Source organism: Hylobates moloch, unplaced genomic scaffold, assembly GCF_009828535.3.
Source record: "Hylobates moloch isolate HMO894 unplaced genomic scaffold, HMol_V3 SCAFFOLD_1, whole genome shotgun sequence".
Taxonomy (NCBI): domain Eukaryota; kingdom Metazoa; phylum Chordata; class Mammalia; order Primates; family Hylobatidae; genus Hylobates; species Hylobates moloch.
Window position 1 is genome coordinate 65,084,687 of NW_026652276.1, and position 17,239 is coordinate 65,101,925.

Here is a 17,239-nt window from a genome sequence, read left to right on the forward strand (position 1 = left end):
CAGGTTCAAGCAATTCTCCTGCCTCGGCCTTCTGAGTAGCTGGGATTACAGGTGCCTGCCAACATGCCTGGCTAGGGACCCAATTTTAATACCTTATTATATGATGCAGAACAATTTCTTTAATCTCATGGACTCTTATTTTTATAGATTTGAAATGGAAATGATATTGTTTATTCTGCAAATTAAATGAGAGGCTCCCTATAGGTATACAGTGCTGAGGTCCTAATGGATAAGAACAACCTTTAAAACATTTATTAAGATAAAAAGGATAAAATACATCCTGTCTATAGTACAGTTGTTGGGTCTTTTTTAGTGTGAAAAGTGGTAGATAAGCAGTTCCTGAGGAGCCCAGTGGGAAGCCTGGAAAGACCTTCGTGTTCTCCTTTAGTATTTTGTAACTTGTTTACTTATTAAACTAATGCCTAGGCAATAAGAATAGCATTTTTCTTGCATGGAATCCATCCCTAAGAAAACATACACCTGGAAGCTGTCAACAACAAGCCAACAAGCCAGGGTGAGCCCATTGACAGAGTTGGCATGGATCAGCTTTAATTCTTCCTCAGGGCACTGAAGCAAAGGACTTAGGAGGGTACTTGTCAGGGGTTCTCACAGGAATTCCACTCTGCCTGGCTATCCAAAGATCACAGCCACCTCCCCTGTCACCTGACATCAGGGCTGCTAAGGATGCTTTACAGAAAGCTCTACTGAACCAAACTCAGGAGATCTCAAATAGCACAAGTCCAGATATAAATTCTGAAAATCCTTCTTGAGATGAAAATCTCTCTCCCCAGATCCAGCAAGCTCCCTGATAACATGCCAGCTTGGTCTCTTTGTTCATTATCTCCAAGATCTCAGGCTGGCTGCTAAGCCACTGCAGCAGCCTCCTTACCTGATGTCCCACTTATACCCTCAAACTCAACACAACTTCTCTAGGATATTCTGTCCATTGCGCCATTTTACCCCAAATTCTTTTTTTTTTTTTTTTTTTTTTTTTTGAGACGGAGTCTCGCTCTGTCACCCAGGCTGGAGTCCAGTGGCTCAATCTCTGCTCACTGCAAGCTCCGCCTCCTGGGTTCACGCCATTCTCCTGCCTCAGCCTCCTGAGTAGCTGGGACTACAGGTGCCCGCCACCACACCCGGCTAATTTTTTTTGTATTTTTAGTAGAGACGGGGTTTCACCGTGGTCTCGATCTCCTGACCTCGTGATCCACCCACCTCGGCCTCCCAAAGTGCTGGGATTACAAGCGTGAGCCACCGCGCCCAGCCAAATTCTTAGATGTACTAAAGTTTTGTTCCAACTTAGACTGTGCACAGTAACTCCAATACTATCCTCACCACTATTCCCATGCCTCACCTCCACTAAGCCTGCTGGGCTGGGCCTATACTGAATCTCCGCACCACCCTCACCCACTCCACCCTACCTCACCATCTTTGTTGTATCACTACTCACTTGCAGAAAGCCAAGTGTAAACCCTGCTAGTCATTTCCACTCTTTTTGGTGTTTAATCACACATGATAGACCTTTAACGTGTCCCTTAGACTCTATGATATTTGATAGTAAAAGAGGTATTGAAGGCATATTTTCTGCTCCTCCTGCTTTCAGATCCCTCCTTCTGTCCCTACTTCTGACATGGAGACTGAGTAGGCAGTCACCAAATTGATCTGGAGAAGACGAACTAGATGTGCTCAGATTATGGACCCTGGCCTCAGTGGGGAGAAAGTGGAATTCTAACCCACCAGTCTAACTGTCATATCCAATTTTAAACTCTGGCTGGGAACCATGGCTCACACCTGTAATCCCAGCATTTTGGAAGGCCAGCCAGAAGGATTGCTTGAGTTCAGGAGTTCAAGACCAGCCTGGGCAACATAGTGAGACACTGTCTCTACAAAAATAAAAATAAAAAACATGTCTGGCAGCAGACTTCTCACTGGAAACCTTACAGGCCAGGCGAGAGTGGCAAGACATATTTAAAGTGCTGAAGAAAAAAAAAAAAAAAAACTTTTATCCTAGAATAATATATCCAGGGAAAATACACGTCAAAGACGAAGGAGAAATATAGATTCCCAACAAACAAAATTTGAGGGATTTCATCAACACCAGACTTCTCCTACAAGAAATGCTAAAGGGAGTTCTTCAATTTGAAAGAAAATGATGTTAAGGAGCAATAAGAAATTATCTGAAGGGGCCTGGTGCAGTGGCTCATGCCTGTAATCCCAGCACTTTGGGAGGCCGAGGCAGGTGGATGACCAGAGGTCAGAAGTTCAAGACCAGCCTGGCCAACATGGCGAAACCCTGTCTCTACTAAAAATACAAAAAAAAAAAAAAAAAAATTAGCCGAGCGTGGCAGTGCATGCCTGTAATCCCAGCTACTCGGGAGGCTGAGACAGGAGAATCACTTGAACCTGGGAGGCGGAGGTTGTAGTGAGCCAAGATTGTGCCACTGCCCTCCAGCCCAGGCAACAGAGTGAGACTCCATCTCAAAAAAATAAGAAATTATCTGAAGGTATAAAACTCACTGGTAATATTAAGTACACAGACAAGCACAGAATATCATGACACTATAACAGTGTTGTGTAAACTACTCATGTCTTCAGCAGAAATTCTAAAAGGTGAATCTATCGAAAATAGTAACTACAACAACTTTTCAAGACATAGATAGTAGAATAAGACATAAATAGAAACAATAAAATGTTAAAAAGTGGGGGCAATGTAGTATGGAGTTTTTATTAACTTTCTCTCCTTTGTTTTTGCAATTAGTGTTAAGTTGTCATCAGTTTTAAATAATGGGTTATCAAGGAGGATCACTTGAGCCCAGGAGTTTGAGATCAGCCTGGGCAACACAGTAAGACTCTCTCTATATAAAGAAAAAAAACTTAAAAAAAAAAAAGAGAAAACAAGACCCAACAATCTGTTGCCTACAAGAAACATTCTTCACCTATAAATACACACATAGGCCTAAAATAAAGGGATGGAAAAAGATATTCCACACAAATGAAAACCAAAAAAGAGTAGAAGTTGCTATATTTCTATCAGATAAAATAGATTTCAAGAGAAAACTATAAAAAGAGACAAAGAAGATTATTATATAATGATAAAGAGGTCAACTCAGCAAGAGGATATAACAATTATAGATGCACTCAACACTGGAGTACCCAGATAAAAAAAGCAAGTGTTATTAGAGCTCAGGAGAGAGATAGACCCCAATACAATAATAGCTGGGGACTCCAACACCACACTTTCAGCATTGGACAGATCATCCAGACAGAAAATCAACAAACATCCAACTCAATCTGCACTATAGACCAAATAGACCTAATAGATACTTACAGAACATTTCATCCAACAGCTATAGAATACACATTCTTCTCCTCAGCCCACGGATCATTCTTGAGGATAGACCATATGTTAGGCCACAAAACAAGTCTTCAAAAAAATTTTTTTTAAAAATTAAAATCAGGCCAGGCATGGTAGCTCACACCTGTAATCCTAGTACCTTAGGAGGCTGAGGCGAGTGGATCACCTGTGACCTATTCATATAACGGACACTACACAACAAGGAGAATGAAGGAACTAAAACTTTGTGCAATCACATGTATGAATCTCACAAACATAATGGTGAGCAAAGTAAGCCAGGCACAAATGAGAACACATTATATGATTCCATTTATATAAAATTGAAAATCAGACAAAATAAATCAGTGATGTTGGAAGTCAGGATGGTGTTTACCTGTTGGGATGGTGGAGATAGTAGTGACCAAGAGGAAGGCACAAGAGCTACTTTGGGGTGGTAATATTGTTCTTTTCCTTGATCATACTCACATAGGTTACACAGGTGTTGATTTTGTGAAAATTCATTGAACTGTAAACTTACCTACTTTTCTGCATGCATGTTATCCTTAAAAAGTTTACTAAATTACCTGTACATCCTTATGATAGGAAATCTAGAAAATAGAAACTATATGGTGTTAAAAAACAGTTTTCAAAATAAGGAAACATTATGACTATCATATAAATATAAAATGAGCACATCAAAGATTTTATTTAACTCATTAATTAATGAGAAAACCAGTAAGGTGTTACAGCTGGTTCAAATGGATTTGATTTACAGAGATCTATATTACTTGCCAGACAAAATTTATTTGCATCGACACGAACAGGGATCATTTCCAGTTATAACAGGAAACATTTGCATTAATGTCAATTTTCTACATCTTCACCTCTTTCTCTACAGAGTTGTAAATAGTCTAATCAAAGACTAGTCGAAGACAATGAAAGTAGAAATGAATGGATGCACTAATTAGGACACCCACTAAATTTCAAAGGCTTTAACATTTTTACCTACAATAGAGTAAAATCAAAACAACCTGTAATCCTTCTATTCAGGAGTAATCTATATATACACAATTTTGTGCCATATTTTTAAATATTACATAAGAATTGTCTTATATCTAGAGCAAAATTACTTAAGTAAAATTTTTAGAAAACAACTTTCCATATTGAGTACAGAGGTTTTTTTCCCCTTTATTCTAAAAATCCTCCGTTCACATTTCTGGTTATTTCCTTAACATATTTTCTTAGAAGGAAAAGTATTGGATCAAAAGATATGACCATTTTTAAGACTCTTGATACATATTGCCAAGTTATTGTGGTGGTGGTTGTTGTTGTTTTGTTTTTGAGACAGAGTCTCACTCTGTCGCCCAGGCTGGAGTGCAGTGGCGCAATCTCAGCTCACTGTAACCTTTGCCTCTGGTTTCAAGTGATTCTCCTGCCTCAGCCTGAGTAGCTGGGACTACAGTTGTGCACCACCACACCTGGCTAATTGTTGTATTTTAGTAGAGATGGGGTTTCACCATGTTGGCCATGGTCTCGAACTCCTGACCTCAAGCGATCCACCTGCCTCAGCCTTCCAAAGTGCTGGGATTACAAGTATGAGGCACTGTGCCCAGCCTTATATTGCCAAGTATTATAGGAATACTTTGCAGCACACAATTAGGTTGGAGGGTGAGAGGAAGCAAAAATCTTTCTAAGCTACTTTCATACTCCCAGAATTACTCCTGTCCGTAAGACTTCCAGGAGTAAAACATGTTTATAGTTTTGCAACTACCCACCATTTGCCTTTTTCTCTTCCTTTGCTTTTGGACTTTGAGCAAAAACCCAGTACTTGCCTAAGGAAAAAGTGTGGGTTGGCACAGCAAACCACAAAAATCTCAAGTTCTAACCAAATTTAAGGTTACAAGACGCCTCCCTGCACTGATGGCTTCATCTGTATTAGGTTATAAATCCTTTGAGGAATTTTCTAGGACCCAATTCAAGCCCTACTTCCCGTGTTTACACATATTTTCTGATCTGGTTTGCCAGTCTTGATTTAAAATATTCTGGCAGCCGAGTGTGGTGGCTCACGCCTGTAATCCCAGCACTTTGGGAGGCTGAGTCGGGTGGATCACGAAGTCAGGAGATCAAGACCATCCTGGCTAACACGGTGAAACCCTCTCTCTGCTAAAAATACAAAAAATTAGCTGGGCATGGTGGCACACGCCTGTAGTCCCAGCTACTAGGGAGGCTGAGGCAGGAGAATCGCTCGAACCCAGGAGGCAGAGGTTGCAGTGAGCCAAGATCGCACCACTGCACTCCAGCCTGGGCGACAGAATGAGACTCTGTCTCAAAAAATAAAATTAAAATAAAATAAAATAAGATAAAAATAAAATATTCCCACATATATCTAACCATGAGACCCAACTTAATTCAACTATTCTATCAATTGCCTACTGAGTGCCAGGAACTGTGGTGTACTAGGCCTAGAGTAAGTCATGAGCAAAACAGACTTTTTCCTGCTATAGGAGCAGAAAGATGTAGTACCTTTCTTCATCCATCATAAGCGTCACAGTTGACACTCCTATAACAAAAGACAGATTAACAAGAGAAAAGCATAACAAATTTATTTAACCAAAGTTTTACGTGAAATGGGAGCCTTTAGAAATGAATAGCCCCCCTCCCCCCAAAAAAGAAATGAATACCCAAAGATGCAAGGAAAACTGTGTTTTTATGCTGAGGCTCGATGAAGAATGGACAGCCATGTAGAAATGTGATTGGACAAGAGAGTATGATCTTACTGTGATAGGCTCAGAAGAAACCCAGCAAGGCCTGCCTTTCTGTTTAGGTTCTTCTGGGTCTCTTTATGTAGCATTCCTTCCTCCTGAGTATGGGTAGGACCCCAGTCTTCAGGACAAAAGGGAAAGAGTGACCTAGAGGTTTTATGGCTTGCTTTGCAGAAGAGTGGTCCTAGTTTCTAGGACCTGTCATGGGGAAGAGGAATTCTGATTTCTATCTTTGCTTTAGAGGAGAAAAAGGGACAAGAGACAGGAGAGCAGCAGAGGGTCAGAGAACACTTGATTCTGAGGTCCTTCCAGTGTCCTTCAGTTTAAAGTACTCAGCCAAGGGCCGATCATGGTGTCTCACACCTATAATCTCACCACTTTGGGAGGCTGAAGCGGGAAGGTCACTTGAAGTCAGGAGTTTGAAACCAGCCTGACCAACATGGTGAAACCCTGTCTACCAAAACACAAAAATTAGCCAGGCATGGTGGCGGGTGCCTGTAATCACAGCTACTTGGGAGGCTGAGGCAGGAGAATCGCTTGAACTCAGGAGGCAGAGGTTACAGTGAGCCGAGATTGCACTACTGCACTCCAACCTGGGTGACAGAGTGAGACTCCCTCTCAATAAATAAAAAAAAAAAAATAAGTAAAATAAGTAAATAAATAAATAAAGTACTCAGCCAAATGAGGTGCCATACTTTGGGGTAACATGTCCTAAGTCCTGATACTGTGCTGAGGATTTAGAAAGTATGATTACCATATACTATATAAAATATAGCCATATATATAGAAGGAACATTACACATTTTAATGTCAGGCTATTTATTATTTTGTTTTATTTCTTTATTTTGTAGAGACAAGGTCTTATTATGTTGCCCAGCTTGGAGTGTCTATGCATAGGCGTGATCATAGTGCACTGCAGCCTTCAACTCCTGGCCTCAAGGGATCCTCCCGGCCTCATCCTCCCAAGGCTATTTATTATTTTGTTATATTGGTAGGTAGATCTCTTACCAACTGGATAAAATGTTCCTTGAAGGCAGGGGCCATGTCTTTACTTCTCTGGTATACTCCAAAGTGCTGAGCATTTAATAGGCATCCAGTGGAGAGCAACCCTGTTGAAAACATTAGTGCCTCATGTCTGCATGAACCAAGCTTGCCTTCCAGCTCCTCACAGAATCTCTGTGGGAATAAGTAACATGATTGGAAAACATGAAATAACTTACTATGTAAGTGATCATTTTACACTTTATATCATCACCAATAGGTGGCACCATCAATTTTAAAATTATATTTTCTATTGTTCATAGCCCAAAATTGTACGTATTTATGATGTTTGTTCAATAGATGTTTATTGGACTCCATGTACGTAGAAACTTCTCAGCTCGCCACTACCACCAGAGTAAAAATAGAAGTATTACAGACACGCTTTATCATACTTTCTTTTCTAGTAATACCCCAAAAAGCATGTATTTCCACTTTCAGATTTCATCCCCGTTTTAAAAAAACAACATCTAAATCTTGGATAACAACACAAAAACAACAGATTTACAATTTTGTCCTTTTGTGCGTGTGTGTGTGTGTGTGTGTGTGTGTGTGTGTATTCCAACCCAGCTTAATATCTTATTGTAAAAGGGAAAAAGGGGTGCAAAAATAAATAAAAAGCAAATATAAAAACCTGGGTTTTAGTGGGGGAAGGGGACCTATCAGCAGAATTTAACCCGAGGTGGCTTTCTAGTTAACACAATTTACCACTCCTCTCTTTCCTTTTGGAAGATAACAAAAGTTTGATTCAGGCACAGAAGAATTATTTCAACAGCTTCCAAGGCCGCATAATCCCATCTGGAGATAATAAAAGGCCCCATTCCTCTGTGTTTATTTCAAGAGGTTCGTTCTTTGGAATGACCTGAGGTTGCAAACTGTAGAGCAGTTGCCAGCTGAAGAGGACTACAGCTTGAGTGCTACTCAGGAAGTCTGTATGGACCTGGGATAACTCCTCTGAGATTTCCTTAGTGTAGAAAGAGGCCCCTGTGCCACTCCTTCTCTACAAGATGAGGGCAAAAAAGGGACAAAAGAGAAAAAGAGGGGAAAGGGAGCAGTGAGGAAATGAAACTGCAGTATTTGCATCAAACACCATATAATAGTCACTAAGTCACTAATTTATCCACCTACTGCTGAGAGAAAAGGAAACTCTGCCCAAGTCTGTGCCTTTTTTTTTTTTTTTGAAACGGAGTCTCGCTCTATCACCCAGGCTGGAGTGAAGTGGCGCGATCTCGGCTCACTGCAAGCTCTGCCTCCCGGGTTCTATGCCATTCTCCTGCCTCAGCCTCCCGAGTAGCTGGGACTACAGGCGCCCGCCACCATGCCCAGCTAATTTTTTGTATTTTTAGTAGAGACGGGGTTTCACCGTGTTAGCCAGGATAGTCTCGATCTCCTGACCTCATGATCCGCTCGCTTCGGCCTCCCAAAGTGCTAGGATTACAGATGTGAGCCACCACGCCTGGCTGTCTGTGCCTCTTTTTACTGAATGTCTTTCAAGTGTGATGAATGGCATTAGGGAGTTGGGAAGATGCAGAGAGGGAACATACAAGGGTTTTTGTCATTCAGGAGCTTCCAATCTAGTAAACCATAAGAGTGTCTTGTATAGTGGTGGTTAGAAAGGCAGGCTGCTTTATTCATTTGTACCACAACTCCACCACTTCTGCACATTGTGCTAATTTCAGGCAAAGGGAAATATGGATCCTCTGATGTTTTTAGAAATTCAAAATAAATTTTAATGAAGTAAAGCAATGAGGCAAAGTTTTTATTTCAAACCATGAGCCCTTCTCTCCCCACTAGTTGAGAATCTCTATGATACTTATTCAATGTGATGAAAGATTGCTCAGGCTCAGAAAGGGGCAAGTTATGATTGGAGACATTGACTTTGCAACATAATCAATTCATCTAGTTTTGCTATTACCTTGACAGCCTAGGTCCAGGAGCGGGGAAATTAGATGGTGTGTCCTATTCAGAGTTGGGATTGGCAAGACTGGCTCATGGGGCAGGGATGATGAAACCAGCATGCTGGTCAAAGCCTTTGCTAAATATCTCTCCATGGAGCCCAGGCTCAGAAATGGCTGTCCAGCCTTTTGCAGCCCTTCCTCGGCTGCCATAAAAATGTACACCAGGCGGCTTCAAACAACAGAAATGTATACTCTCACAGTTCTGGAAGCTAGAAGTCCAAGACTAAGGGATTGGCGGGATTGTTTTTTTCTGAGATCTCCAAAGGAGAATCTGTTTCATGCCTCTTTGCCAGCTTCTGATGGTGGCTGGCAATTGCTGGTATTCCTTGTCTTGTAGATGCATCACTCACATCTCTGTCTCCATCTTCACATGATGGTCTCGCTATATCTCTGCATCTTCACATGGCCCTCTTCACATGGACGTTAGTCTTGTTGGATTAAGGGCCCACTCTACTCTAGTATGACCTCGTCTTAACTAGTTACATCTACAATGACACTATTTTACCCATTCTGAGGTACTGAGGACTAGGACTTCAACATATCTCACCAAGGGGACAAAATTCAACCTACGACAGGCCTGATGGCAGGGAAGAGAGCTGAGTGTTGTAGGGGGAGAAGGAGGGACTAAGGGCTGGTCAGAGTGGCAGGGAGTACAGGGTGGAATTCTCAACACTCAGGAATGGTGGAGGTGGCTTTGGTCTCAAATTGATCCGAGTTTAGGGTAACTATATTGGTTTATGCAGATTTAATTGTGCCTCCAGTTTTAGAACTTTTTTTTTTTTTTGAGATAGGGTCTCCCTTTGTTGTCCTGGCTAGAGTGCAGTGGTGTGATCATAGCCCACTGTAGTGCTAACATCCTGGGCTCAGTCTCTTGATTGGCTGGGACTACAGGCACACTGCACTATGCCCAGGTTTTTTTTTTATTTGTGTAGAGATAGGGTCTCACTAGGTTTTCCAGGCTGGTCTCAAACTCCTGGGCTCAAGCAATTCTCCAGCCCGTACCTCCCAAAGTGCTGGGATTATAGGTATGAGCCACTGCACTCAGCCTAGAACACGACTTCTTAACCATCAGGACTTTACTTGGATATGTGAGTTAAGTGCTTTACCAAAGTCCCAGTGTAGATGGATTCAGTCCTCTCCAGAGGCTTGGGGTGCTAATCTGGTTGGAAGTGAGAAGCTTGGGGACTTGTCTTAAGCTGTGCTTTATGGCAAGCTCATCATGTTTACATGGTTTGTTATTACTTAGGGCAATCTGGGATTAGGGGAGCTGATGAAGATTAGGGAAGCCAGACCCCCAGTCAACCCTTGGACTTGCCTTGGTGTCTAGCTCATCCCTTTATCTTGCTGACCTTTCAAGATCTGTTGTAACTATATTAACTCAAATCTGTTTGTTGGAAATTGAACCAAGACTATATGATCTCCATGCTCTCAGACTCACTTACTGGCTTATGCTCATCAACAGAGAGAGGGCAGTGTGCAGCGTATGAGTTAGCTTTTGTAGTAGAATAGTTCAAGCATTTTAGAGCAGGCTATAGCCACAGAAGACTTGCATAGTGCGGCAACACAGGTTGTACAACTTATGCAAACAAAAAGATGCACATTTAATTAAGTATGGTGAATGGTCACTTCTGGGGAGGGGGAGGAGAATAAGAGGAGGAACATAAAATAGATGGATGGAGGGATAGGTAGGTAGATAGATAGATAGATAGATAGATAGATAGATAGATAGATAGATAATCAATAGATAGGGATAAATAGAACAAGAGAGAGGCCATGAAGAGACTGATGAAGAGAGGGTACTATAGACTGAGGAGTATTATTAATTCAACCTCCTGCATCTTTAGTCTAAAAAGAACAAGAATAGCCAGAATGTCTGGATTAAAAGTGCGAATCCTCTACCCACTAGGTTTTTGTAAGTTAGCTAATCTCTCTTTCCCTCAGCTCATTTAAAACAGAGGTAATATTATATCTACCTCATGGAATTGTTGTGAAAATTAAATGAGTCGGAATGTGTAAAGTGCTTAGAAGAGCACCTGACACTCAACCAGTAACTACCAGTAATAAACATCCAACCATATGGTCAGGAGAATTAAGTAAAATAATCCATATAAAATGCTTAGGCACTTAACAGTGCCTGGCCCATTGTGTTCAATAGACGTTAGTTAGGCAGCTGTTGTCATAGTCAACATCATTGTCATTATCATCATTTCTTTAAATGGCCAACTCCATTCCTTTAGTCACTTACAGAGAGGTAGCTGGACACAGTGTTGTACAGTGGAAAGAGAATGCTTTCTCCTATACTAATGCCACCTCCATCTTTTCCTTTTGTGTGATCTTAGGCAAGTCACTTCTTCCAGCATTGGTTTCTGCAAGTAAGCCTCCTATACCCGTTGTCAGCATTAAATCTCACTCTGGGCACATCACTCATTTGGAGGCTCCAGTGTTGAAACCCCACACTTAACTCTGTATTAGCTATTGTGCCAGGCAAGAAAAGACAAGGGCCTGACCTTTGGGGAAGTCATGTTGGCCCTAGTGAAATGGCCAGACTGTTAGGCATACCACGCCCTGTACTTACGCAAGCCTCGTCAGTGCAGCCTAAATGCGTAGCCCCAATGTGGAGTCATTTGGAACTATCAGTGTCACATAGAAGCAGGGACCCAAAACAAGATGGGTCAATCTGGGTCATTCCCCATTGTCTGAAGGATTCTACTTGTCTTGGTTTGACTTTCGATTTTCTGTTTTGTGTCAGAGTTACCCAGAAATTGCTTTGTGTCAGGTGTTATACTGTTTCACATGTATTCTCTCATTTAAACCTCATAATAACCCTGTGAGGAAACAGCTGCTATTCTCCCCCCATTTTATGGATGAAGAAACTGAGGTACAGCATTTTAGAGTAATTTACCCCAGATTACACAACTAGTAAGTGGCTAAGCCAGTAGCCAAACCCCAGCAGTCTGGCAGCAGAACCCTTGCTATTATATAATACTACCTCTTGGAAATTTCCAGGGAGTTTGGCAGTTTGGGCCAAAATGAGAATTGGACATAATCTGTGATCCAACAGTTTCACTTTAATGAATTTATGTAACAAATCTGTTTGACTTGCTGTTTGAATTGCTTATAATGACAAAAGAAAAAAGGTAAACATCCACCTATAGGAAACTAGTTAAATAATTTATGCTATATTGTTGCAACAGGGTGATGCAGACTCATGAAAAATAATAATGCAGGCTGGGCACAGTGGCTCACACCTGTAATCCCAGCACTTTGAGAGGCCGAGGCGGGTGGATCATCTGAGGTCAGGAGTTCGAGACCAGCCTAGCCAAAATGGTGAAACCCCGTCTCTACTAAAAATACAAAAAATTATCCAGGCATGGTGGTGCGTGCCTGTAGTACCAGCTACTTGGGAGGCTGAGGCAGGAGAATTGCTTGAACCAGGGAGGTGGAGGTTGCAGTGAGCCGAGATCATGCCACCGCACTCCAGCCTGGGCGACAGAGCAAGATGCTGTCTTGAAAAAAAAGAAAGAAAGAAAAGAAAAAGAATAATGCAGATGTATATGCATTCATATGAAACTATCCTCAAGATATATTCTGAAGTGAAAAGAACATTGTAAAACTGTGTATTTTTTATTTTTTAACCTGGCTCACTACTGACAGATGTATTTTTTAAAATATTGCAAAATAGCCGGGTGCAGTGACTCATGCCTGCAATCCCAGCACTTTGGGAGGCTGAGGCGGGTGGATCATTTGAGGTCTGGAGTTTGAGACTAGCCTGGCCAACATAGTGAAACCCCGTCTCTACTAAAAATACAAAAATTAGCTGGGTGTGCTGGTGTGCACCTGTAATCCCAGTTATTCAGGAGGCTGAGGCAGGAGAATCGCTTGAGCCTGGGTGATGGAGGTTGCAGTGAGCCAAGATTGTGCCACTGCACTCCAGCCTGGGTAACAGAGTGAGACTCTGTCTTTAAAAAAAAAAAAAAAAGAAAGAGAGAGGAGAGAGGAAGTAAGAAAAAGTCATTGGTGGTATGGAGGTTTCAGACCCTCCTCAAAGGTTCCTGTTCACTTTGGGTTTCTAAGGAAACCTGATTCAGTCTGAGTTCCTGAAGGACGACGACGACGACGACTCCTGCAGGTTAGCACTGTGGCCACTTCCGTGCCTCATTTCACTTAACCCTCACAACTATGTATAAAGTAGTTTTATTATATCTACATTTTACAGATTACTATCAAGTAGATCTGAGCCAAGAATGCAACCAAAACAGATCCTCCAGTGGCAATCAAAGGCTGAAATAGGCCTCCCCTACTCTGTTCCATCCCTACTCCATTCAGTTTTTAAGGTAGCCAAGGGTCTCCTAGACCAGTGCTTCTCAAAATGTGGTGCCCAGGCCAGCAGCATCATTATCCGATAGGAAGTTGTTAGAAATGCAGATTCTCAGACCCTACTCCAGACCTGCTGAATCACAAACTCTGGGGGTGGGACCAGCCATCCGTGGGGTTTTATGTTTGGTTTCAGTTTTGTTTTTTGAAGCAGGGCCTTGAACTCCTGGCCTCAAGAGATCCTACCACCCTGGCCTCCCAAGTAGCTGGGACTACAGGCATGTGCCACCACACCTGGCTGATTTTTTTTATTTTTTGTAGAGACAGGGTCTTGCTATGTTGCCCAGGCTGATCTCCAACTCCTGTCCTCAAGCAATCCTCCTGCCTCAGCCTCCCAAAGTGCTGGGATTACCAATGTGAGCTACCATGCCTGGCTCATCTGTGTTTTAATGAGCCCTTCAAGTAATTCTGATACATGTTAAAGTTTGAGAACCACAGTCCTATGCTAATGGCTTCACCTGCCAAACGTTTAAAACACACCGATGCCTGAGTCTCACCCCAACCCAGGATTCTGATTTAATTGGTTTGGATGTAGCCTGGTCATGGGTTTTGTAAAGCTCCCCACATAAATGGAGACCACTGCAACCTACACCTTCTGAAGCAGCCACTTTCATTGGGAATGGCTAATGTCACACTTATGGCATAAAGACAAGCTGCAGGGACTAGCCATCTATGTGAGGACATCACAACTTCCCAGTTTTAAGTCTTTTCCCCTTCCCCAAACCCTGCACCTAAACCGAGAGGCATGGGTGAAAAATGCTCCTTGGCTAAGCAGGTATGAGCTCATTAGTTTTGATAGCTTCATATTTCTTACTTTAAGCCAATAAATTCAGTCTTTAGTGAGTATTGAGAAGATGCAGGAGAGAAAATATCAAGTTGCCTAGAAAATAATTTAATAGATGAAATGAGATCTATGAATGTCATAGTAAAAGCTTAATATTATCAGCTCACTCCTTCCTGGGCTTATATATTTTGTACTGAAGGTAGTATCATATCGCATAGCACATCTCCAGTATAAGAGAGTTTCAGTCAGCATTTGTCTAATAAATTAATCTGTTAATTAATCAATAAATGAATGGATATCACTGATGAAGAGGCTGATTCTGTCTTTGGCGTCCAGTGCCCAACTTACTACCAATGCTGCTCTTGGCGTGAAAGTCTTGGCATGAAAGTCCATTGACAATAAATGTGCTAGGATTAGGGGCTAGAGCTGAATGTCACCAGAGAGAGACTATAAACCCAGATGGAGGCCAGGCACAGTGGCTCATGCCTGTAATCCCAGCACTGTGGGAGACTGAGGTGGGCAGATCACTTGAGGTAAGGAGTTCGAGACCAGCCTGGCCAACATGGTGAAACCTTGTCTCTACTGAAATACAAAAATTAGCCGAGGCCGGGCGCGGTGGCTTACGCTTGTAATCCCAGCACTTTGGGAGGCCGAGGCGGGCGGATCACGAGGTCAGGAGATCGAGACCACGGTGAAACCCTGTCTCTACCAAAAATACAAAAAATTAGCCGGGCGTGGTGGCGGGCCCCTGTAGTCCCAGCTACTCGGAGAGGCTGAGGCAGGACAATGGCGTGAACCCGGGAGGCAGAGCTTGCAGTGAGCCGAGATCGCGCCACTGCACTCCAGCCTGGGCGACAGAGCAAGACTCCGTCTCAAAAAAAAAAAAAAAAAAAAAAATTAGCCGGGCATGGTAGTGTGCCCCTGTAATCCCAGCTATTGGGGAGGCTAAGGCAGAAGAATCACTTGAACCTGGGAGGCATCGGTTTCAGTGAGCCGAGATCATACCACTGCACTCCAGCCTGGGCAACAGAGCGAGACTGTCTCAAAAAAAAAAACCAGATGGAGGCAGGAAAGGAAAAGTAGGTATAGTGGTCATTAAAGCTGGTGGCCAAATATTTCCAAGTCTCCTCCCTGGGACATAGAAGGGTCCCCCTATATTGCCCAGGCTGGTCTAGAACTCCTGGGCTCAAGCAGTCCTCCTACCTCAGCCTCCCAAAGTGTTGGAATTCTAGGCGTGAGTCACCCACCGCACCAGTCCAGATCTCCCATTGTATTCATGATTCCTCATTTGCCCTGTATAATCAATGGCCAGAGTTTGCAGGCCCACTGGGCAGGATTCTCTGCCATGGATTGCAACCAGCCACCCGTCCAAAGGAGGGTAGTCTTTGTTATAATGGAGGAATGAGGTACACAACCCTCCCTAGGGATCCTTCCTACTGGTTTAAAGGAATTAGAATAAAGCCTTATCCAGAGAGGGGTGGTGACCAAGCATGCAGCACAGGTAATTTGAAGCCCAAGCTCAAAGATAACTAGACTGTTTTGCCAGCCTTGACAAAGAGAGTGTAGTTTTTGAGGATAACACCACTGTCCTGCTATCTGCATGTGGGCAGCCTCCAGGGCTGCAGTGAGGTTTCAGTCTCTGAGTATGGTCAATGACATCAACTGTTCTGATGGCTTTAGCAGAAATTAGGCAGAAAATGTGTGCATATTTGAACTGTTTAGGGAATAGACATAGGAATAATCAAATATGCAAAACCTACTGCTTTGAGAGTTTTTTTAAACAGCTGTATTCCCTACAGAACAGGTTTTTCTTATTGCCTGGATCCAAGAGCATCTCCTGGTTCTTCCTGTTAGAATACTGAATGTCCATGGAGAGTTTAAGATGAGGAAGAAGAGGGCTGTCTCCCAGCTGAAACTGGTGCAGCAGATCATGCAAAGTAAAACCTCAGCAGCTGTGGTGAAGTAGAGCTAAGGGCCTGGGTGTCTGTCAACTCCAAGTGGAAGATTTCCCCAGCTTTCTAGGTATCTGTGCTTCCACTGAGCAAGCCAGACACAGACTTGAATGTCATCACAATTTGTGCCTGTGACATCTTTCCCCAAGAACAGCACAAATTGAACTTTTACATTCTTCATAATATGAAAGGAAAGGTATTGACTGAGCCACTCCTTTATGCCTCAAGACATCTCATATATATATTTATATGGATACATACATGAATGTATATATTCTGTCATAATAACATATTCTATTTTTTTATTATAACACAGTGTTAGGATAGGCTACATAGGCTGCATTAAACCCTCAAATAGAAGTTTATATTATGCATCAGAAGCCAGTGCAGGGGCTCTCCTCGGCACAACATCTGTAAGTGGTGACTTGGAGGTTCAGGCTCCTTTCATCTTAAAATGCCATCATCTTCAGCATTTGGCCTCAACAGTTGCCAGAGAGGGAGAAGAGAGTATGTATAAGACCACAGTGCAGGATCTGTGGTAGGTCTGCAAGCACTGCTGTCACTTCTGCCAAATCCCATTAGCTAGAATCCAATCATATGGCCCCATCCTAACTGCAAGGGAAACCTGGGAAAGGTCTTCTTGTATGCCAGGAAGAGAAAATGAAATTGACAAGTATCTAGCCAGTCTTTGCTACAAGTTTCTACATGTTGGAATTATTATCTATATTTTTCTTCTGATTATGCTTAGCATTTGATACTATGTAGACTGCCTTGTTGAGTCCTACTGTATTTTGTGGCATCCACATGCAGCATCCCATTCCTCACAACAGGACTAGAAGTGGTCAAAAGTTTTATCACCCACTTTATGGATGGAAACCCTGAGGCCCAGAGCAGTTACATGTCTTGTCCAAAGTTACATAGTACTGTTAACTTAAAAACACAATTTATAAATTTAGACAAAGAAAGAGGAGACTTTATTTCTTATAAAGGGTTATAGCCTTCAAGGTGGCTATCTCACAGGCTGGGAAGCACAGCCT

The 17,239-nt window shown here is 42.4% G+C and overlaps 1 protein-coding gene across 1 annotated transcript in view; it reads left to right on the forward strand.

Moving 5' to 3' along the window:
* NFE2L2 (NFE2 like bZIP transcription factor 2) overlaps positions 1 to 17,239 on the forward strand; it is a 162,154-nt gene that overhangs the window by 86,126 nt on the left and 58,789 nt on the right. The window lies entirely within an intron of this gene.